The sequence below is a fragment of the Mus caroli genome, chromosome 11 (assembly GCF_900094665.2).
Source record: "Mus caroli chromosome 11, CAROLI_EIJ_v1.1, whole genome shotgun sequence".
Lineage (NCBI taxonomy): Eukaryota > Metazoa > Chordata > Mammalia > Rodentia > Muridae > Mus > Mus caroli.
In genome coordinates, this window is record NC_034580.1 from 29,528,574 (window position 1) to 29,551,503 (window position 22,930).

The window sequence follows — 22,930 nt, forward strand, 5'->3', positions numbered from 1 at the left end:
CCCGCCTCTATCCCCCCCTCTGCAGCTGCTGAACAACATGCCAGAATGAGGGTTTTGGATGCTCTCAGACCATATCTCAGCCCCTGAACATGTGGATGTGGTCCCAGTCTTCTGGAATAAAGGCTAAATTGGCTATACATTGTGTCTGATGGTCATCTCTAGTGAGTTCCCTGTAACAGTTTAGAAGTCCCACTGAGATCCCAGAGACTGAATCCAGTCATGTAGAGGCCTCTTGACCCCCACGAGTTGGGAAGAGTGTACAGGCAATGAGGACTCTTAGAGGACACCCATCCTGAGACTTTCTAGGGCCCCATGAAAATCCTTTCTGACAAAATGCTGCCAAATGTTCCAGTGGCACCTGGATGCAGCCTCTCACAAGAGCAAATTGGATGTCATTTGTTCTGAACACCTCCAGAGGTAAGTTTGGTCTGCAGAACTTGCCTGATCAGACCGTGTGTCCAGGCTCTGTGTGGTTTGTTGAATGAATGAATGTGATTTGTCTGTTTGCTGTTGACTGGATCTGCATGGTCTTTGTCTCTTTAAGTCAGTCTGTCACTTGCTCTTGTGATGGGAGGGAAAGCAAGTTCAGGTGTGTGCAGACATGTTCAGAAGGGCTCCGAGATGGGGTGATGATGGTATTTGTTTCTTCCTAGGAAAACTCTGCAGTCTGTAAATGTGAGTGGGTCCCTTCTAAGCTAAGGTGGCTATCTTAAGGATCTTTGGATCTCCAGGCAATCAGGGTAGTCTGGAACATTGTGACAGGCTTTCCTGGACATCCTGATCAGTTCCCTCATGCGGGTCACTGGCTTACCCTTGCTCTTAGTCTATCTTCACGGTTGAAAACTTGTTCTCTTTCTTTAGAAGTCAGGGTGTTCTTGGTCTGGCCAGAACACTCAGAAAGGGTGAGAGGACTACAGATTCTCCTTACTCTACTTGAAGAGATGGGTGTTCCTCTCCTTATGTTCTGACTGGACCAATGGAAAATGCTAACGGGGTCAGAAGAGATGGTTCTCTCCAGAGTGGAAGCCAAGAGGCCAACACGACTACCTGGTGCCTTCCTTCACCTATTCGTACAGAGTGGCTTTGCCTATAGGGAAGCCAGACAGATTTTTGTCTGAGGTTATGAGACCATTTTCTGTTCTTCCTTTAAAGGAAGCATGGGGGCCCTGTTACAGACAAGGGGAAGGGGAGGAGGGAGGAGCTCCCCTCCCCCATTTATGTTTTGTGTTTCCTTCACCACCAGTGATTTATATAATTGGAAGACTGCAAATCCTCATTTCTCAGAGAAGCCTCTGGCCCTTATCAGCCTGTTGGAAACTGTTTTTTATATACACCAGCTGACTTGGAATGATTGCCATCTTTGGACACCCTGTTTACAGCCAAGGTGTGAGACCAAATCCAGTGGGAAAGTAGGAAGTTGGCTCTGGGGCCAGGCAGCAGGCACTGCCTGACACAAAGGCCTGGGTAGAGCAAACCTTCCTATCTACCCAACCTAATTGGTGCCCTAGTACAGAAGAAGTTAAGAAGTCATTGAGCACTTTTAACAAACATTGTTTGGAGGACTCAGCCCGAATAACTCACTCAGATCACATTCTGAATATCTGTCCACTATTCAAGGACTGCCTCTTACACTAAGACCAAGCCACCAGGAAGGAAGAGCTAATCTCAAGTTACCTGCAAGAACTCAAAGCACTCTGCTCCAATATGTAGATGACTGTCTCATACCTTTGACCACTAAGGAGGAAGGTGGATGGGCAACTGGAGGCCTTTAAAATTCCCCCTAAGCCTCTCAGTACAGAGTACCAGAAAACTTACCAGATTGTCCAAGGTTAGTCAGTCAGTCCAGAGGCCTGATGAGGCTCTGTGAGGCACAGCAGGTATTCACTCCCATAGATTCAGATGCCCCCCTCCCCAACCAGTGAGCCATGAATATTGCCTTTGTCATGCAGTCAGCCCCAAACATACGGAGAAAGTTCTGGAAATACAGGCCTCAACTTTTAGAAATTGCTCAGAAAGTTTATAATAACCCGGATTCAGCCCAAGACAGACAGAAAGAAACTCTCCCATGTAGTAACTGGAAATGGACAAGAAGGAAAATAGGAGAAAGGAAAAGAAAACATCCAGAAAAGGACCAATGTACCTATTGTAAACAGAAGGGGCACCAGAAAGATAAATGTCCAAGCAGAAAAGAAAAAGAGGAAAGCCATCCAATTCTCCAGCTACCAGCACATTGATGGGGCCCAGGCTCCCTATGGCTCTGTCCCTGGGAGCCTATGATGATAACAAGAGTAGGGGACAAACCCATTAACTTTCTAATAGACTAGAGCAGCCCACTTTGTCTTGATAGAACCCCTTGGACCTCTCACCTCCAGGAAGACAGCAGCAGTTAAAGGAGCAACAGGCCAAGCTACCTACTTTACATAGACAACCTCCCTGTGGTGGTTTGAGTAGGTTCAGCCCCCATTGGCTCATGTGTTTGAATGCTTGGCTCATAAGGAGCAATGCTAATAGGAGATGTGGCCTTTATTGGAGGAAGATAGTCACTGTGGAGGTGAGGCTTTGAGGTCTTAAGTGTTCAAGCTATGTCCAGTGTGAAATCTAGTTTCTTCCTGGCTGCCTTCAATCAAGATGCAACACTTTTAGCTCCTTCTCCAGCTCTAAGTCTGCCTGCAGGATGTCATGTTTCCCATCATGATTACAATGGACTAAACCTCTTAAAGTGTGAACCAGCCCCAATGAAATGTTTTCCTTTATAAGAGTTGTCTTGGCTATGGTAAAACCCTAACTAAGACATTCCTACGCCATAGATACAAGGAACAGTTACTCATTTTTTTCTGGTTATGCTGGGCTGCTCATACACATTGAATGGAAGAGACTTATTACAAAAATTCAGAGCCACCATTTCTTTTTGGAGGAACTTGGCCAGTATACCTCTGGACTGAGGCAAAGTGTCTACCAACATTCTGAACTCCTGTTCTCTATTAGGACTCAGCCACCAGGAAGAAAGAGCTACCTCAGGCGACATGCACGAACTCAAAGCACTCTGTTCCAGTATGTAGATGACCTCCTCCTAACCTTGACCTGAGGAGGAATGTAAACAGGCAACAGGAAGACTTTAAAACCCCTCCAAGCCCTGCAGTGCAGAGTCCCGGAGAAAAAGGCTCAACTGTGCATCCCCTGGGTTACATACCTAGGCTACAACCTAAGGGAAGAAAGTCATGCTTTCCCATGACTGTATTTCAGCCATCCCGTGAATCCTCACCCACCACATTGAAACACAGGTTCATCAATTCCTGGAGGTAGCTGGATATTGCTGGCTATGTATAATGGATTTGCTGAAATAGCCAAGCCTCTATATGACAGAACATAGCCTTTAGAACATAGCCATAAATGGGTTGAGGAGCATCAGAGGACCTTCAAAGCCTTGAAAAGGGCTTTAGTGACTGCCCTGGTCCTGGCCAATGCAGACATTACTAAACAATTCCACTTGTATTTGGATGAGGCCAGAGGCATTGTCAAAGTAGTCCTCATACAAACCATGGAACCCAGGAAAAGTCCAGTGGGATGTTTATTAAAGAGACTTGAGCCAGTTATAGCTGGGTGGCCAGCATATTTAAAGACCATAGCCACCACTGACCTGATAGTGAAATAAGCTGACAAATGAACTCTTTGGGCAGAAAGTGTTCCTGACAGCCCCTTTCTCTGTTGAGGTTCTCTTGAGGGGGATACTGGCGAGATGGATGTCAACTTTCAAGTGACTCAAAACCTAGCCCTGCTTCTGGATCAACCCCATATTTGGTTCCATAAGACATTAGCCCTCAACTCTGCTAGTCTCCTTATGGCCAATGACCCTGAAGAACTCCTGCATGACTGTCTGGAGGCAACTTACCAATATTCAGGGGGAGTGGTGGTGACTCAAGATAGGACTATCTGGGCAAAGCCTTTGAGCACAGGGATGTCAGCTCAATTAGCCGAGCTTTTGGCTCTGACTCAAGCACTCTTTAGGGGAAAGACAAGCCATTGTCATAGACACTGAATGCCAATATGCTTTTACCATGGGCATGTCCATGGGGCTCTATACAGGGAGAAAGGACTACTAACTTCAGCAGGAGATGAGATCAAAAATAGATAAGAATCTTAGCCTTTTTGTACACTCTCTGTGGGGACCTATATTTTGAGAAAGAAATTCAGCCCTTTGCATGTCCCATGAATGGGCTCCTGTACCTTCCGGGACCAGGTAATGGAGGACATTTTTATTGTATTAAGTGGGATTGTGAAAGTGAGGCCTACTGAAAGCATGCTGACAACTATATATGAAGTGGAAATCTCTGTGTTTTGTTTTGTTTTGTGACTCAGTTGTGTCATGTGATGTTTTTCTGTAAAACTGACTTATGGGAGAATATTGGTACTGAAGCAGACACGTGGGAGGATGCTTTGGTAAGAAGCGACATGTGGCGTTTTCCTGAAGCAGCCTGAAGAAAGGGCATGTGATGTTTAGATAGAGCAGAAGCTTGAGAGACTGTGTTTGGATGTTTGGAAAGGCTATAAAGATAACCAACAGACAGTGGACGATGTTGTGTGGTATTAGTATACCTTGCCACTCTGCTGGCCATCTTGGGCTTTGCTGATGCTGGCCTTGTATTCTTGCTGAGGCCACTCCAGTTTTAACTACTATCTCATCTCCTTATTGGAGAATCCCATGGAAAACTACCCAACTCTATTGTAGGAAACAAAGGTCAACTAACTTACCAACTTTTGTTAAAACTGCCTGTTTGTATAGACCCTGCCCTGTTAACCTCTTATTGCAGCATCTATTACCACTGTTTGCTTTGAAGTGCTTACTCTATGGAGCATTGCTCCCTACCCCCACAGCTTCTAAGTGAGATGGCAGGACAAGCTTTTTTTTCCTTAAAAGACTCCTGTGTTCTAAATAGTCCCAGCCTGATGTAATAAAGACTTTCAACTGGCTGTAAACTGTGTCTAAGTGGTCATCTCTGGAGAGCTCACCACAATGAAACTAACAAGTTCCTCAGAGCCGTTCTTATCACAAAGCAATCATGGTTCTAGAGAACTGAAATGTATCGCCATGTGCTGATTCCCAAATCATCAACATGCAGAAGCAAACTAATGTGTTACTAGGCACTATTTTCCTGGGACTGTGGCCAGAGCACCTTCTATTTCAGGGCCAGGGGACTCAGGACAGTCTTTGGAAATCACGGACTGGAGGAGCTGGCTCCCTCAGAGACATAGTGGGAGCCTGAACTGGGTCTTCAAACAGGGCAGGAAAGGCTGGAGGGGGTGAAAGGAGATAGGGAGCAGGAAGCGAGCCACTGAAGCCTCGTGCAAAGCAGCAGGTAAGTGAAGGAGAGACTCAAGACCTACTCTCTTAATGCCTTCTGGCCAGAGATGCCATTTCTCCAAAAATGGATCATCTGTTATGTAGCAGGCACTGTGAAGGGCTTGAAGACAATAGAAAACAAGCAGCCTGGCCACTTCCCGTAGCTGTATCCAGTCATTCATTGAGACAAAGCAAAAGGGAATGTCAGCCTTGGGTCAGAAGATACTACAAAAGCCCACAAGAGGGCGCCCCTCCAGGTTGGCTTCTCAGAAGAAGTTGCTTTTAAGTGAAAGTCTGAATAGCATGAAGATTAGAGAGCGAGAGAGCGAGAGCGAGAGCGAGAGCGAGAGCGAGAGAAGAAGAAGAAGAAGAAGAAGAAGAAGAAGAAGAAGAAGAAGAAGAAGAAGAAGAAGAAGAAGAAGAAGTTTAGTTTAGAGAGAGCAGAGGGGCCTGCTGAAAAGTTGAGATCATTGAGGGAAAGGGCCATCAAGGCTAGAAGACCATGAGGACCCTTGAAGACATGCAGACTAATGGAGATTAAGACCACGTGCTCTGCGACCAGACCAGTCGGTATCCCATTTCCTGCCTTCCTATTGCAAGACCCTGGATAAGTTACTTTCCAGAATGAGCCTTGGCCTGTATATGCAAAATGCCTGCCCCATAGCTAAGGGTTATTACTGAAGGCGCGGGTCTTAAAGTCATGCAACTTGGTTCTGTTTCACGTCAGCTGAGACATCCCTCAAGAGCTCATCTGGCCTCCATTTGCCAGATGGTCAAAGAAGATGGCACCTGTGTCGTCTTTCAATCAAGGAAACCAAAAAGGATCATTAAAAACAACAGAAACGCAAAAGAAGGGGCGTGGCTAGAGAAGAGCTCCAAATACACAGGGGCGGGGCTAGAGGAGAGCTCCAACTACACAGGGGCGGGGCTAGAGGAGAGCTCCAAACACACAGGGGCGGGGCTAGAGGATGCAGTCCTATGTCTTAGGGATAGGTTTCTTTGTCTCGTAACCTTTCTGTAGTATTTTAAAAAATAATGACAGTTTTATATACAGTCCCAAATACAGATGCAGTCCTATGTCTTAGGGATAGGTTTCTTTGTCTCGTAACCTTTCTGTAGTATTTTAAAAAATAATGACAGTTTTATATTTCCCAATAGAAGGAAAGTAAAGATACCAATCAATGTGGATTCTGTCCTTACTCTTTTGTAAGTCCCTTGTGAAGTCAGTGAATGTTCCTCTCACCTATACCGCAGATGTTGTCTGTCCCTGGCCGGTATAGGGTTTTCATCTGGACCCTGGCCTGGCACTTCTCACCACAGTGTCTTTGAATTCCTCCCCTAGCTGTTTGCTGCCCACTTGGCAACCCTTGGTCCCCAGGGTGTTTCTCTTGCCTCCCCTTAGAGCTGAGCTGCCCTGAGGATTTCCTCACTGGATTTTGTCACAGGTTGAGTTCACCACGAGGTAGGAAACAACACAGGTTGTTCAGGCTCAGGCTCACTAAACTAAACCGGTCCCCTGCTCACTGGGCTTTGCATCTGGGGGTCTCTGTGACAAAATCCAGTTGTCAATTGTGTGGGTTTCCATGAGCTCGCTTGGGATCAGGATTGGATAGGAGCTCAATGTACAGCCGGGAGGAGTGCTGAAGGTAGCCTGAGATAGCCCCTCTTTGTAGTATTCCCTGCTTCCCAGCTCAGGGTGCAGCAGACACAACTCTGAACTTCAGAGAGCAGCAAGACAGATGCTTTTTGACCAAGGAAGGACCCACCAGTCTGCTTCATTCTGGCTCCCTGGCTTCATCCATTCCTTCCACAAAGACAGTAGGAAGAAGCAGAAAATCCCAGAAACCCTGCAGTGGTGATTGGACCCATGACAAAGTGTCCAGCACAGTTTGCCAATAATGCACGGAGAGTACGAAAACCATTTGATCACACAGATCTATTCTTTATGTATCAGGCATAAATAAATTTCAATAAACAAACAGCAGCAACAATAATACCATTTTCCCTTTCTCTATATGTTTAGGGCTGGTTCTAAGGGAGCAATCAAAGCTACAGAAATAACGGCGTCAAGATGTTCTTTGCCGTCCTATTCATGTGTGGAAGACTGGAGGGTGATTTTCCCTTTTCTCTTAAAGAATAAGGAGACGTTTACATGAACAGCAGTCTTCTTGCTTTCCAATTATTATGTAAATATTAAAAATAATGACACCAAGGCTTTGCATTGATAAGGAAGAACAACCCTAAAACCAGACACCGGAAGTGTTAAAATGGTTGTTGGTTGTATTGTGACTGTTTCGCCAGCAGGTGTTGGTTGTATTGTGACTGTTTCACCAGCAGGTGTTGGTTGTATTGTGGCTGTTTCACCAGCAGGTGTTGGTTGTATTGTGGCTGTTTCACCAGCAGGTGTTGGTTGCATTGTGGCTGTGTCACCAGCAGGTGACCTTCCCTGCTGCAGGATACCTGGCTTGGCTCTGTGATCTGTTTGAGCCAAGAGACTGCAGTGTAAGTGACATGACCAAGTTCCAAACTTGGCCTCAAGGGGACGTCTAGGGTCTCTTTTGACTGCTTCTGGATCCTATAAACAAGAAAACAGGCTTGTCTAGTCCAACATGAAGCCCATGGCATAGCCCAGCTGACAGCCCAGCTGAAAGCAGCCAACTCATGGTCCTAGAGGAGGCTGGTCCAACTGAGATGACTGTAGGCATTTGAGCAAACCCACTGGGACCTGACTAGCCCAGATGAGCTGCTCTACCATGCCATTCATGACTCTACCTATTATTCCCAAGAAATATTTACCCTTTGTGAGGAGCAGGGGAGAAAGACCTTCAAGGAAAGGTGGATAACACAACACTGGTGTTCTGAGCAGGAAAAGGAGACTAGTGGGTAGGGTGGAGGATAGAAAGCATACATGGTTGGTTCACCTCGCCCTCATTGATCTCAGTGGATTGATGAGCCATTGTTACTGCTGAGTTTTGGGGGGTACTCTGTCATGCAGCCATAGATGACAGATATATTCTGCAATGGTAACCATGTAGACCAAGGCCATTATAAGTGGAAGAACTCCAGAAGGAAAGCTCATAAAAGCACACAAGTACACTTACTAAATGGTGGCATTATAGATGGTTTTTAATTTGTGTCAAAGTTTTAAGACTACACTTAACTATTTATAATGAAAAATAAATGCAGGTTCCAAAAAGTGCTGAGCTTTCTCCTCAGGAGAGCTTTAACTCAAACCACTCTGGCATGTTTGTGCTCAGTCTTAGGATCTCATCATCAATTCCTGGCTACAGCAGACACTGCCGAGGGAATGGAGCCATGCCTTCTGCTCAGGGTAGGACCACAGGCTCAGGCCTGCTTCTATAGTCCCTTTACTTCCTCCCTCCATCCTACGTCACTCACAGCCTGAGCCGTGGAGGAAACTCACTCCTGGTGGCTTCTTGTTTGCTCCCTGTGTTTGAGGGCTCCAAAACAGAGCCAGTGAAGTAGCATGTGCCTGGCATTTAGAGCGTGAAGGCTACACCCAGCCGACTTCTCGGTCCTTCCTGCCCCTAGACATTTGGAGAAGAGCTAGCTTCTCTCTCATTCCTCCTGGCCTCATGTGTGTGAGATACACAATGAAACAGAGTCCCCCAAAGTTAGAGTAATTGTATATCTTTATGTGGTCCCTGTGTATACAGTGTAGAACGAGCAGTTCAGGGTGACAGGTACCTCTGTGAGTGTGTATGTGTGTGTGAGTGTGTATATGTGTAAGCGTGTGTAAGTGTGTGAATGTTCCATGTGTAAGTGGGTGTGTATGTGAATGTGTGTGAGTGTGTATATATGAGTGTGTGTGCGCATGTGTGAGTGTGTATGTGTGAGCATGTATGTATGCATGTATATGAGTGTATATGTGTGTATGTGTGGGGGAGTGTTTATGTGTAGTGTGTATATGTGTGTGAGTACATGTGAGTGTATGTATGTGTATATATGCGTGTGTATGAGTGTGTATATGTATATGAGTGCATGTGAGTGTATGTGAATGTACTGTGTGTATGTGTGTATATGTGAGTGTATGAGTGTGTATATGTGTGTGAGTGCATGTGAGTGCATTGTGTGTATTGTGTATATGTGTATGAGTGTGTATGTGTGTGTCTATGAGTATGTCTATGTGTGTGAGTGCATGTGTATGTGTGTATATGTGTGTGAGTGTATATTTGTATCAATATGCATGCATGCACATGCACGTGTGTGTGTGTGTGTGTGTATTGGGAGCCATCAGACTCCTCCTGCTAGTTTTTCATGAAATATAAAACATCCTATTAAAACCACAAGTCTCCCTGCTGTACTGCAAAGCACTAGAATATATTCCTTGTATATAATTTGCTTTTGATTTAAAATTAGACAGTTTTAAAGGTGAAGGCTTGCTAAGCTGAGCCCAGCCTGAAGATCTACACACACACACACAAAGATCACGAACCATTTTTATTGCTAAGTTTTGGCATTCATTGTCATGTGGCTATGGGATGACTGATATAGCACTCTATGAAGACATGGCTAGACTTAGAAGGGACGATGGAAACCCATGGTCACTCTACCCACAGCCCAGTTTATCTGTTTGGATTCTCGGCCAAGAAGCACGGTTCAGTCTGCCAGAGGAATTTAAACAAAGGAGAGATAAAGGGCCTGTTTTGCACAGACACACAAAAGGAAGATCGCCGCATAACTCACTATTATGCACCTCATATTTCTCCTCTGCTAGCTTTTTCCTATTGGAAACTGCTCCAAACCCTTCACGTGTCAAAACTAAGAAAGTTTTCTAGGACATCAGGCCCGGGTGGAGTTCCTGTTCTCCTTTCTCTGCCCTGTCTTCGATCCGTATTACCTTTCTGCCTCCTGCTTCTTCAACTCCTTCCCAGAGGGACCGCTGATAGCGCGGAGGAGAAACTGGAGTCAGAGACCAATCAGTATTTTTGGAACAGAAAGGAGCAGAGCGGTCCATGTCAATACAATTCTTTCATTTTTAGATTTATTTTATTTTTAAATTATATATGTGTGTACAAGCGCCTGTGTATGGGTGTATGGTTGTGTGTGTCATGTCTGTACAGCCCCGAATAGAGCATCAAACCTTCTGGAGCTGTAGTCAGGGTGATCGTGACTCACTGGAAGTGTGTGCTGAGAATGGTGGGACTGAGCTTAGTTCCTGTGCTAGACGGGTATGTTCTCTTTGGGGGCTGAGCAATTTCCCTAGCCCCTCAAGTCAATCATTGTATTGATTGTATTTGTGACTCTATTAATTATCTTTCTATTTGCCATTGGTGGGGAGCAGGGGAGAGAGACTGTCAAGGAATACAATGCGAGGATAATACAATGCATCTGAAAGTATACAGGCAACACAAAGTAGATTTAATGGGAAAATATCATAATTGTATGAAGTTCTCAAAGGTTAATAAAATATTAAAATATTTATTTTATTTTTATATATGTGTATGCTTGCATGTTTGTGTGTGTGTACACCCATGAGAGTATGGATGCCCTCAGAGTGTGAGCCAGATATCCTGCCTGGCATTTCAGGCTGTGTGAGCCACCTCATGTGGGTGTGGGGACAGAAGCTGGGTCCTCCATAAGAACAGTAAACCTACTTTACAGTGCAGCTAATGCTCCAGTCCCTATTCACTCTTGCTGTTGCTAAGGCCAGATAACTGCCAAAGACAACTTAAGGGAGGAAAGGATTATTTTAGCTCACAGTTCAAAGGGAGACAGTCTACATCCATCAAAACAGCAGCAACCACGTTGTCCTTGGTGCTGATCAGCATGTACACACACAATAAGAACACACAGCTGGCTTCTCTCTTTCTCTTTTTGTTCAGTCTGGGATTATAGCCCATGAGTTAAGCCCTGTGGCCTTAATCAAATCATTTAACTTTTGTGTGCCTACAGCTCCACTTCTAAAAGAAAAGAAATACCAGAATGAATTATAGGCATAAGGAAGAAATGGATGAATACAGCTGAGGCAGATGACACTTTTTTCTTGAAAAACTTAAAAGTGCCATTCAAGCTGAGAAACAACTGTCAGATCAGGGCCCACATTTCCAGATTTCCCTTGCATCTGGATGGGAACAGGTGACCATTGCCTGGCAACGATAGACAAAGAGAAGCTTTGTATACTACTTGCAGGCCAATGTGCATGCCAATCTTTTAATCACCACTTTCTTTCTCAAACTCTTGACTCTAATCAACTGCTAGACAGCTCCAGAGTTGACCTCAGGGCCAGAGCATGCAGGAGCTACAAGGTGGAAGGAGTTTAGTGTTCCTCTGGAGAGAAGATCCTTAGGCAGGACTCTCTATCCTGAACTTTGCAGGAGTGAGATATTCAGGGACACTGGGCAAAGCCATGAAATTAGAGAGTGGTGGCAGAGGTTCCTTGATCTTAATAAATCACCTCTAGCCTGGCCTTGGTACCAAGATTAAATAAGGTGAGTATAATGATTCGAATGGTGGCCTCCAAAAGCATGTCATGCCCAAAGCCATGAGACTATTAGATAGCATCTCATCGATGTAATTGGGGATGTTGAGTGTTCTTTTTTTCTGTGATGAGGATTGAATGCAGGCCTTTGTATGGCTAGGCAAGCACTGTGCACTTGAGCCACACCCTTAGTCCTTTGAGATCATTGGGTTACTGAGGTGAGAGCTCAGTCTGATGCTAAGTGTCTCTGTAAAGGACCAACGAGCAGGTGATCCTGACTACTGCTAGGTAGCTCCAGAGTGACCTCATGGCCACACCATGCAGGAGCTACAAGAGTGTCTGAGAAGAGAGCTGTGAGAGGATGGAGGTGCAGGTTGAGGAGGTGCAGATGCAAGCAACGGAGACAAAGGAGCCCCCAGAAGCTGGGTGAGGCAAGGGAGACCCTAGCACCTTCTGAGGAACTCAGAACTGCTCAGTTCTTGATTTCATCTTTCCTGCCTGTTTCTCAGACTCTTGAGAAGACCCGAGGAGAGTCTCTTTTATGGTTTTAAGCCTCTTGGTGTGTGGTCTGTGTGGTCACGTGTTCCAGTGCTTCAGTGAAGAGCTTGCTGGGCCTGGCTCAGCACCTGGCATTAGGAAAACACTCAGGAATTGGCACATTTTAGGAATCTGCTTCCAACACCTGTCCACTGGCCTCCTTAGAGACAGGGTCCCAGAGGGAAGGCAGGACTAAAGTCTCCTGTATGAACTCCCAGGGAAGCTTCTAGAAAATCAAATAGTATTTACAATGAGTGGAAGAGGGCAAAGGCTGGTGCTTGCTGAGTGATTTTTATGATTTATAGATCACAGACAGAAGTTTTCATTAATGTGTAACAAAAGAGATTACAAAGTCTCTCCCTGGAGTGTCTCTTTTGATCATCCTGAGCAAGCAGGTCAGCACCACTCACCCTGAAGATGGCCCTAGGGCACAGAACCTGGTTCAAAGCATCATGAGAAGACTCAGGCCAGCTGAATCCTCCCTGAGATGGAGGTCCAGAGGGACCCCAAGCACTTGCTTGCTTCACCAGAGTCTGTTTCCTAGGTCACTAGCCACATGTGGCTGTTTCCATTAAGATGAATTAAAATTGAATGCATTTCAAGGCTTAGTAGAGTCCTGTGACTACTGTGTTAGAAATCTGTCCACAGTGAAGTCCCACAGTCAAAGAATGTTCTTCTGGAGTTCTCAGACAGCAAGGGCTAGAAGATCTACATATCACCAGCCGTTGTAGCCCCAGACAATGTTTTGGCTCTGACTCAATATCCCCATCTCTAAAAGGAGGATCATCAAAGAACTGACCTTATTAGGGTCGAATTGAGGGCTGTGTCTCAGCCCAGGTGTTTGGAGCAGTGCCTAACACACATGTAAATGCTGAGAGACAGAGTTCTCTGATGGAAAAATCTACAGTGGAGTAGAGGTGAGAATGCAGCCTAGGAGTAAGGAGGCCAGAAGTCCTGGCTGGATTCTGATACTCCAGAAGGCTGCAGAGTCAGGCTTGAGTTCCAACCCACGCTTCAAAGCTGTGTGGCTCTGAGTCAACCCATCCCCTTTGGGCTGTTGGTTCACTGGTAGAGCAGAGTGTGTGCCTTGTTGCATCCCATATTTACAGCAAAAAGAAAAGTGGCAGAACTATTGTAGAAACTAATATTCTTTGACCCTGATTCCTGGTGTTAGGGCTGTATTAGAGAGAAATGATAAAAATGATTGCTGGACAACCAAAGATTGTTACTGAAGAATAGTTTACAACAGTCAAACTCTGATAATAGTCATACTATCTCATCAGAGGAAAATAACAATATTGTAGGCACTCCCAGAAGATGGACTTTCCCAGAAGCACGCAATGCTCTTTGGTAAGATAGTATTGTATGAATGGGAACATGTCTCTATTGAAACCAAGACCACAATGTATAATTATGCAGTCTATTTTATATATAATATCCTAAATTTGTTTCTAGAAAGAAATTTGTATCTTTAGAGCATAGCCCACTGATGGTGACAATGGTTTCCTTGATTGGACCTTGATTTATATTTATATTCTTCTTTTTGTTCTGTCTTTACCAAATTCCTTTAAACATGCATGTATTACCTTTGAATGCAAACACTGCCCATAGAGAAAGCTGTGAGCCCCAGTACTCCTGAAGGACCCACCCAAGGCTGGCATTCCACGAGCTGATAATGAATAACTATAGAATGGTCTGCTGTGTGGCAGGGGATGAGGAGACTGTCTTCAGGGCTTTCTTGCTTTGACACTTAAGAAAGGAAATCTGGGGACAAATGAAACATTTCTCTACTGATATGCAGATGAAGTATGAATGCTTGTTGTTTAAAGAAAGCAAGTTAAGCCTGGCATGGAATAGTTGCCATTTTTTCTAAACTCAATGGTGTCAAGTAAAACCATCCTTCAGGTCTATGGGGGATTAGCCCAGGATCCCACTGATGGCCCATTCTGCAGATGCTCGCGGTCCTCTTATACAATAGCTTTCCCTCCTGCCTTCATGAACTGTACACTACACACTGTTATGTTGACATTGTATGGCATTGGTCTAGCTCACATCCATACTGTGAGGGCATACATGGGTATAAATATATTGAAAAGGGAATGTGGTATATGCCATAATCTAAATATGATAAGAACACTTGGTCCTAGAATCTTGGCTTTGCCAGCCTGGTATTTATTAAAGAGAAATAACCTGGAGTGTTTCAACCTATTCTGCAGGTATCAGTGAAACCCTGGCTATGTAACCTATGTTTCCTCAGCTCTTACCTGCAGGGGCTACAAAGGAGCAACTTGAATATTGATATGCAAGCTCGCAGAGCTTTGAGCCCTTACTCCTGTCTCTGAGGGGTGCAGATTCTCCATGGGCACAGACTCTTTGATCCACCCTTGCTTGTAGGTGTTCATGTTGCAGAGGCTCACAGGGGAGTCTGGCTGTTAGATGTATGTGCCCTACAGACCTCTTCATACCACAGCAGTATCTCAGCCCTGCAAGCTGATCACAGTGGCCACAGGAGTAGCTGCTACCCATCTACCAGTTACATTCAGCTAGGGTCCACCTAGGATTGAGTGACTGACTGAGAGAGAAGACCCAGGATCAGGCGAGACAGAGAAGGGTCCCAGGAGTGTGAGGTGCCCTGCTGAGGAAGAACTCTTCTGAAGAAGAGTTAGCTCCCGTTCGTTCCCTCATCCTCTACCCCAGTCTGACTAGGACCAAGGCTGTTCTATTAGCCTTGGTGTTTCCCTACATATCAGACTCAGTGCTGCCCATAGTCGGTATGAAGTCACAGTATTTATCAAGAGCAAGCATATCTTATGAAGTGGCGTGATGATGAACCAGTTCCCCCAAAGACAGGAAAGGGAAAAAGAAATGGTGTCACTTTGCTCTGCTTATATATTTTTACTGTAAAGGTGTAAATTCTACCCTAGCCTGATGGCCTGTACCATTGTCTTACAAAGGCTCTCAGGAAATCCTTAAGACTCAGCTGCAGAGTCGATGGCCCTGACAGATGTGGGAGTCTCCAGCCTTTGCCCCCACAGTGACTGGTTAAGGGATGAGAAAGGTTCCCCGTCAATGGCAGGTACTGCCTTCAGGCTACAGGTTGACAGAAGTGGAGAAATCCACTTTGTTGTCTCAACTCCAAAGTGGCATCCCTTGTGTTTTGAGCCCCACAAGCCATCGTTAGAGATGAATTCCCTCAGCTTCCAGTCATGTTCATGCCAGGCCCCCTCTGGCCCACATCAGGCTGGGACAGTGCTAGGAAGGTTTCCTTAGGTCTCAAACCCAGGGCAAAAGACTAACTGAGGTGCCTATTAACATGCCAAAGTGGACTCTGGACTCTAGGTTCTTTGGCCTCCGGACAAGAGGAAGCAGGACCATCAAGGATCATTCTCTGTCTGCCTGTCTGCCTGTCTGTCAGTCTGTTTCTCTCTCTCTTTCTCTCCCTCTCGCTCTTTCTCACTCTCCCCCCTCTCTGTCTCCATTTCTTTCTTTGTCTCTCTCTTTCTGTCTCTGTCTCTCTCTCTCTCTGTAGTTGCTACCATAATTCTACCCATCATGTTATAAGGCAGACAAGGAGGTCCTCACCAGAGATTGATGGATGGAGCCACCCAGTCTTAGACATCTAGCTTTCAAAACTGTAAACTAGATATACGTTTCTCTGTATAAGTTCCCACCCTCAGGTGCTTTGTTAGAACATCGAGAACTGGACTATTGGAATTTTACACCTCTATGTCATTCTCATTTCTACCCCTGAGTACCTCTGAAATCTAACCTTATAAATATATTGTACCTTGTACCAGTCAGTTCATGAGAAATAACATGTATATGCACATATGAACTGGGTATATATGGCGAAAAAGACCTACTGAATCCCACCAGACACTAACATTGTTCCAAGGATGATTAATCTTCATGGTTAAATTTGGCTGCATTTAGAATCACCATAGCAACATAACTTTACACCAAGGAGGGTGTTTTGAGACACTGGACAAGGAAGGACCACCCATACTGTATATAGCTGTGTCTGTGGCCTAGGGGCTCAGAATGAATAAAACAGAGAAGCTGGCTGCGCACCAACGTTCATCTCTCGCCCATTCCTAACTAAGGACACTACGTGGCCAGCTGCCTGGTGCTCCTGATGCCCCCCTTCTCTTTAACAGACTACAGTCACTCAGACTGTGAGTCAAAGCAAACCTTCCATGCTGCGGCCAATTCCTACAGTCCTTACACATCCACCGGCATAGCTTGAATGATGTCTATCCTGAACTAGTCACATAATGGAAACTGTGCAACCTCCTGAGGAAGATGTTTTGGGCACACACACACAAATGATGATAATATTCTGTGACATGAAACAAAAAGATTTTCTCCAACCAAGTGACCACCACATCAAAGGTCCAGGGATCTTGGTGTATTTTTCTTAGAGCTCAAAATTGTGATGCAGGATAAGAACAGTGACAGTCCCTGGTCTTAGTGGGTTTGCATTCTGATGGAGACAGGCTGATGTATATTGGTCAATGTGACATTGCCCAGAGAAAGAAGCTGGGCAAAGCATGTGCCAAGAGAGGCCAGGGCACTTGAGTCCTTCATATGACTATGGAAACACATGTGCCGCCTAGGGGTTGGCAACATATCTGGTTTTCTTCCTGCACTCTTCGTTATCTAGCTTTCCCACAAAGACAGGAGATGCTGCAACAAGGAACGGACATTGACGCACAGTCAGCCTACTGTGCTTCAGCCCTGCTCTGCCTCTCCCAAAGAGGGGCCGTGGGCTGTTAAAGAACACTGTGTTAATACCATCACAGGTAAAAAGGCCTGGTTATGAAGGAAGAAATGTTGGGCTGAGGGTGTGTGGTCAAACAAGGCAGAGAGAGAGAGGAGAGAGAGAGAGAGAGAGAGAGAGAGAGAGAGAGAGAGAGAGAGAAGAGAGAGAGAGAGAGGAGAGAGGAGAGAGGAGAGAGAGAGAGCCCTCATACTAGGGAGTGACCACACAGGGCTGCTTTCTGTGCCTTTTCATGATGTTTAATTCTCCTGCTGACGTTTAATTTTGCTGCACCTCACAGTGCTACAAGCATTCTCCCCTAGCTTTTTCCCTCTACATTTGTTTTTGCAGTAGTTGCACTTGTCTGTGGAGAAGGAATTGCAAGACCCCTGTGGATGTCTGCCACTGCAAATTCTATACATACTGTAATGTTTCCGATATACACACATCTATGATAAAGTTTAATTTGCAAATTATGTATGGGAAAAATTAGCCATAACTAACAGTAAAGTAGAACAATGATGATGACGTAAGGTAATGAAAGTAATTTTCAAACCTATGAATTATTTATCTCTGGAATTTTCCATTTTCAGACTGCTGCTCTGTTGACCATGGGGAAGGGAAGCCGCCAATACCCAAACCATGGCTCAGGGGAGAACACTAAGCTCTCGTAAATACATCATTCTCTTTTTTCTTTTGTAGTTTTAACAGTCTGACCTCCGACAGAGGATAAGGCTCATGGTATTTGCCTCAGCAGGGTGATGTACCCAGAGCCTAGGTTCAATGGGCACTGCGATGTCTGTCCTGGGGCCACCAGCTCACCCTCCCTGCCACACACTGACACACACAGGCCAGAGGCTCCAGCCATGGCTGATTTATGGGACTTATTCACAGAGTGTTGGGGGAGACTAGCTGCTGACTCAAAGGGGCTTACATACGTAAGCAGTTGCCAAATCGGAAAGGGGGTTTGGGGGAATGAGAGGGGCGGTAAACCAGAGCTGCGCATGCGCACTGATGCTCCCGGCAATGACTCCCATGTGAGTCCTGAGTGACAGAAGGTCTGTAGAGTCAGTGGGCACAGATTCAGAACCGAGATCCATTACGTCCCATTCTGGGCATGGTTCTGGGAAAATCGCTTGGCTTTCTGTGCTGACAGAAAACACAGGCCTTGGTGGGGTTTGTTGGTAGGAATGAATGTGTGTTTGTGCACTTTACGAGACTTTCCTTGGATAACTGAAATCACAGAGATCACCAAACCCCAAGTAGAATCAGTTTCTCTGTACATGCACACCTATGACAATATTAAATTTATAATTTAGACCCAGTAAGGATAATTACTAGTAATTAAAACAATATACCATAATAATTTTTAAAAAACTTATGAATTATTTATTTCTGGAATAGTCTACTAATATTTTGTGACCATGGTTAAACAAGGTGTGGTGGTTTGAATAAACACGACCCCCCACAGGCCCATAGGGAGTGGCACTATTTGGAGATGTGGCCTTGGTGGAGGAAGGATGTTACTGTAGAGGTGAGTTTTGAGTCTCCTATGTTCAAGCTATGCCAGGTGTGACTCAGTCACTTCTACTACCTGTGGATCAAGACATAGGGCTCTCTATTCCTACTCCAGCACCATTCTGCCTGCACTCCACCATGACGATAAAGGACTAAACCTCTGAAACTGTAAGCCAGCCCCAAGTAAACATTTTCCTTTGTAAGAGTTAAATCGGTCATGGTGTGCCTTCAGAGCAATAGAAACTTCATCTAAACCACGTGGGTAACTAAAGCAGCAGAAAGCAGATCCTTGAATAAAGGAGGTCGGTGATTCATAACGATTTGTGTTCCGCCGGATGTGGTGCACGCCTTTAATCCCAGCACTCGGGAGGCAGAGGCAGGCAGATTTCTGAGTTCGAGACTAGCCTGGTCTACAAAGTGAGTTCCAGGTCAGCCAGGGCTACACAGAGAAACCCTGTCTCGAAAAACAAAAAAACAACAAAACAAACAAACAAACAAACAAACAAACAAACAAAAAGATTTGTGTTCCGATTCGGATCTTGAGTATCTCCCATATTTAGAAAGATTGGCTACCAGCAGGTGGCGCTACTGGAAGGTTGTAGAATTGTTAGGAAGCAAGACCTCCTGGGAGAAAGTGGATCACCAGGGGTGTGATTTTGAAGGGTGTATAGTCTATGTGTTCCTGGACCCTTTCTCTGTTTGTGTCCTGTTCCTCACGAAGCAAGCAGGACCCTCTAACACAGGCTCCTGTCTGTAGAGCCTCTGAACACACAGCCATGAAAAGCTGACTAGCCCGCCACCTGGCACAATGAAGTTGCTCAGTAACTATAAATGCCTTTCTGTTCTAACTGTGCAGCAGTGTGAGTCGATGGGAGGGTAGCTCTCATGCTTCTAAGCTCCAGATTGCTTCCCGACAATCATCTCAAGTTTTTGATTCTTACCACCAGCAGCAGCAGGGACCACCCCATTTAAAATCACTTGCTGTACTCTTGCTCCAGTTGCGATAGCTGTTCAGGAAATCACTCTGTGGTGGTTTGAAGATGCTTGGCCCAGGGAGTGGTACTGTTAGGAGGCATGGCCTTGTTGGAGTAGGTGTGGCCTTGTTGGAATGTGGGGCAATGGGCTACGTGCAGACAGCCTGGTTTCCAGTCTAGGCTAGATCCCTAGGACCCAGTAGTGATAACTCACTTACATGGGACAGAAGTAGTTCTCTCATGTCTCCTGGACCCTGGCTCCTGTTGGAGTTACTGCCCCCACAGGAGAGGCGTGGCTATCAGCCACTTAGGAATAGCACTAAACCCTCCTACATGCAAATAAGGTTTTCCCCAAACTCTCAGTCCAAGCCAATGAGAGGTGCCTGCTGTCAAACCCTGAATCACCCCAGAACTGTGTATCAGCCATGCAGGGAATGAAAGGTATGTGAGAACTATTCCTTTGTCTGAGCCTTTTGTTCCAAGAGCTGTATGTAACACTTGGGAAGAGATCTCTCTCAAAGAGCCACCCAAGGTCCCACTGCACTCACTCCTCACTGGATTGTCGGCTTTTCGCAGGCCCAGCCTGACCTGACTCAGTTGAACTCAGAGAGGCTCGGAGCAACCTGGAAGGACTGGCAGAGACTTCATCTCCCTCCCTGCACTCACTTCCCTTCGCTGGAGCCTTCCCATCCGGCCTGCACAAAGATCTCCGTGGAAAACCTCTGGTACCCAGGTCCACATTGGAGGAAGTGTGTCACTATGGGTTTCGGCTTTGTGGCCCTCCTCCTAGCCACATGGAAGCCAGTCTTCTCCTAGTGGCCTTCAGATAAAGAGAACTCTAAGCTATTCCTGCACCATGCCTGCCCAGATGCTGCCATGTTCTTCCCTTGATGGTAATGAACTGAACCTGTTAGCCAGCTCCAAATAAGTGTTGCACTTTACACGAGTTGTTGTGGTCATGGTGTCTCTTCATAGTGATGGAAACCCTAACTAAGACACACCCCAAAGCATGCCCTGAGACAAAACACTCATTTACTCTGCTCTTAGATTTGTGGGTTTGGATTTCAGGGAGCCTGAGGTGACCCTCTGCACTGTGGTCCAAGGCCTCAGCTAGGAGACTTGAATCCTGCCCAGTTCAGAACCGGACCACTCTCTGGGTGTGATCATTCCCATATACGGAAAGAGATGCTCACTTGTTACAATCTGCATTCAGCTTCCTGCGGACTGGTGGCTGGTTCCCGGGGAATGTCACAAGAGAAAGTGCCCAGTGGATGCTGTAGTCCTAAGCAGAACTTAGCTGTGGCAAGCTGTGTCCTGCCCACCAGGAAATTCTGTTTTCTGGGTGGGCAGTGACAGTTCCACCCAGGGTAAAAGAGAGCCACGAGTATCGTTCTGTAGGGATGGTATGAGGGATAGCTGTCTCCGAAAAGTACAGTTTTAACATTATGTGCCAGTTTCTTAGATGAGCTCCCATTCCTTAAACGTTACAGGGGGTGGATGGTGTGGATATCTCTCTCCTGGGTGCTCAGAGGACCACTGTGAGCCTCGTACTTACTGCTACAGAGGTGGTCAGAAGGCTGAAGTTGGAGATGTTTCCTGATTTCTCACATCCCGAGAACCATCAACATTTCCAGGCATGGCACCATTGTCTCCTTCACCTGTGGCCATCATTACTCACACTAACCCCAACCCTCCCATACTCAGCCATGATCTAAGATTTTCTCTAGCTTACCCTAGAGGGAGAGTGAAGCTTGCCCTTGCCGTTTGGTTGTGGCTCAGTAGGGTGCACCAGGTGCCTTCCCTGCTTCATCCCCATCTTCCAAAGGAAAGAATCATTGGGAACCTCATTGGTGTTTATAAAATCTGATTGTGTAACCTTTCCCAGCCCATCGAGAGGATTATGAATGGCCCTCTGCTAACACTTGTGAAGAACCATCTAGTGCCCATGTCTCTCCCAAGGCAGGAGTTTCTAAATAATTTTGTAGGTGCCACGAGAAAGCTGCTGGTCCTTGAAGGAACCATGGTCCATCATTGGAAAATCCTTCTCCTGAAGAACTGATCTCAGATCCATATTCCCCCTTCCTTGTCAGTGGTCCTGATCCCTATGTTTTAAGACATCCTTGTCTGTGGGGCTGGTGGGCAAGAATCAGTGTTGCACCTACAGAGGACTAAGTTTAAATCTCCAGTACCTGTGTAATAAACTGTTCATAGCGAGGTGCCCCAGCACCCAGCTCCAGGTTCAGTGAAAGAACCCCTCCCCCGTTTTTTTCATGACAAGGTTCCTCTGTAGCCCTGGCTGTCCTGGAACTCTCTATAAGGGGCAGCCTTGAACTCACTGAGATTCACCTGTCTCTGCCTTCTGAGTGCTGGGATTAAAGGCGTGCCCCACTGCTGCTCAGCCAAAAGGTCCTTCCTGAGGTGGGCCAGATGGAGGAAAACACCCAATGTCTCTCTTTGGTTTCCATGAATGCATGCATGTATGAAAATATCAAGTACACACACATATACACAATATTATACACACATAATACACACACCATACCTATCCAAACACACACATATCACACACACATGCACAAATCATTTAAGCACCACACACACATGCAGGCACATGCACACTAATAAATCTCCACTTGCTATGAGGCCCATTAAACAGGTAGTTGTCTCTCTAGTTAGAGTCAGTGACTAAAGCGGGGTGGGGTGCTGTTCACCCCACCCTGCCAGAGTGTCAAGGAGCCATGAGTGACAACTTTTTTTCTGGGCCTTAGAGGGCCCTGATTGTCAGGTGTCAGGCTTAGGTGAGAGGTGCTAACACCTAGTGATCAGGAATATCAGGAAGATGCATCCATTGCCCAGGGACTGGGAACACCAGAGGCTACTTCTAGAACTTTAGGTGGATGGAGACATAACAGAGGTATGATTTGAGATGTTAGAACAGTCCCTTGGTGGCAGAGATGGCTGGGATTTGACACTGGGAGGGGCCAATTTTCAATCTGTCTCTGCTCATCAAGTAGAGAAACTCTGGACCAGCCATCAAGTTCTGTGCAGATGACTAGCAGGGCACCGAGGTCTAAAGAGGGCGGGGCGGGGGCGGGGGCGGGGCCCGGGTGGGGCAGGGGTGGGGGTGGGGCGGGGCTTGTTCTTGCTTTTCCAACTCTTACAGTGCTCTCTTTATCCACAAGGACCCGGAGTGCAAAAGCAGGTTTGCCCCCCACCCCCACCTCCAGTACCAATGTTCAGTTGTCGTATTGGCTGCAATAACTTTCTGCCTATGAAGCAGAGTCAGTCTGTGGGAGGTCCCCAGCATGGCACTGTCCCTGGATCTGGACGGCTGGCCGGAAGCAGCTGTGGGACCCACCACT

The 22,930-nt window shown here is 46.1% G+C and overlaps 1 protein-coding gene across 1 annotated transcript in view; it reads right to left on the reverse strand.

The window, feature by feature from the left end:
* The window catches only part of Kcnip1 (potassium voltage-gated channel interacting protein 1), a 358,975-nt gene that overhangs the window by 305,524 nt on the left and 30,521 nt on the right, over window positions 1-22,930 (reverse strand). The window lies entirely within an intron of this gene.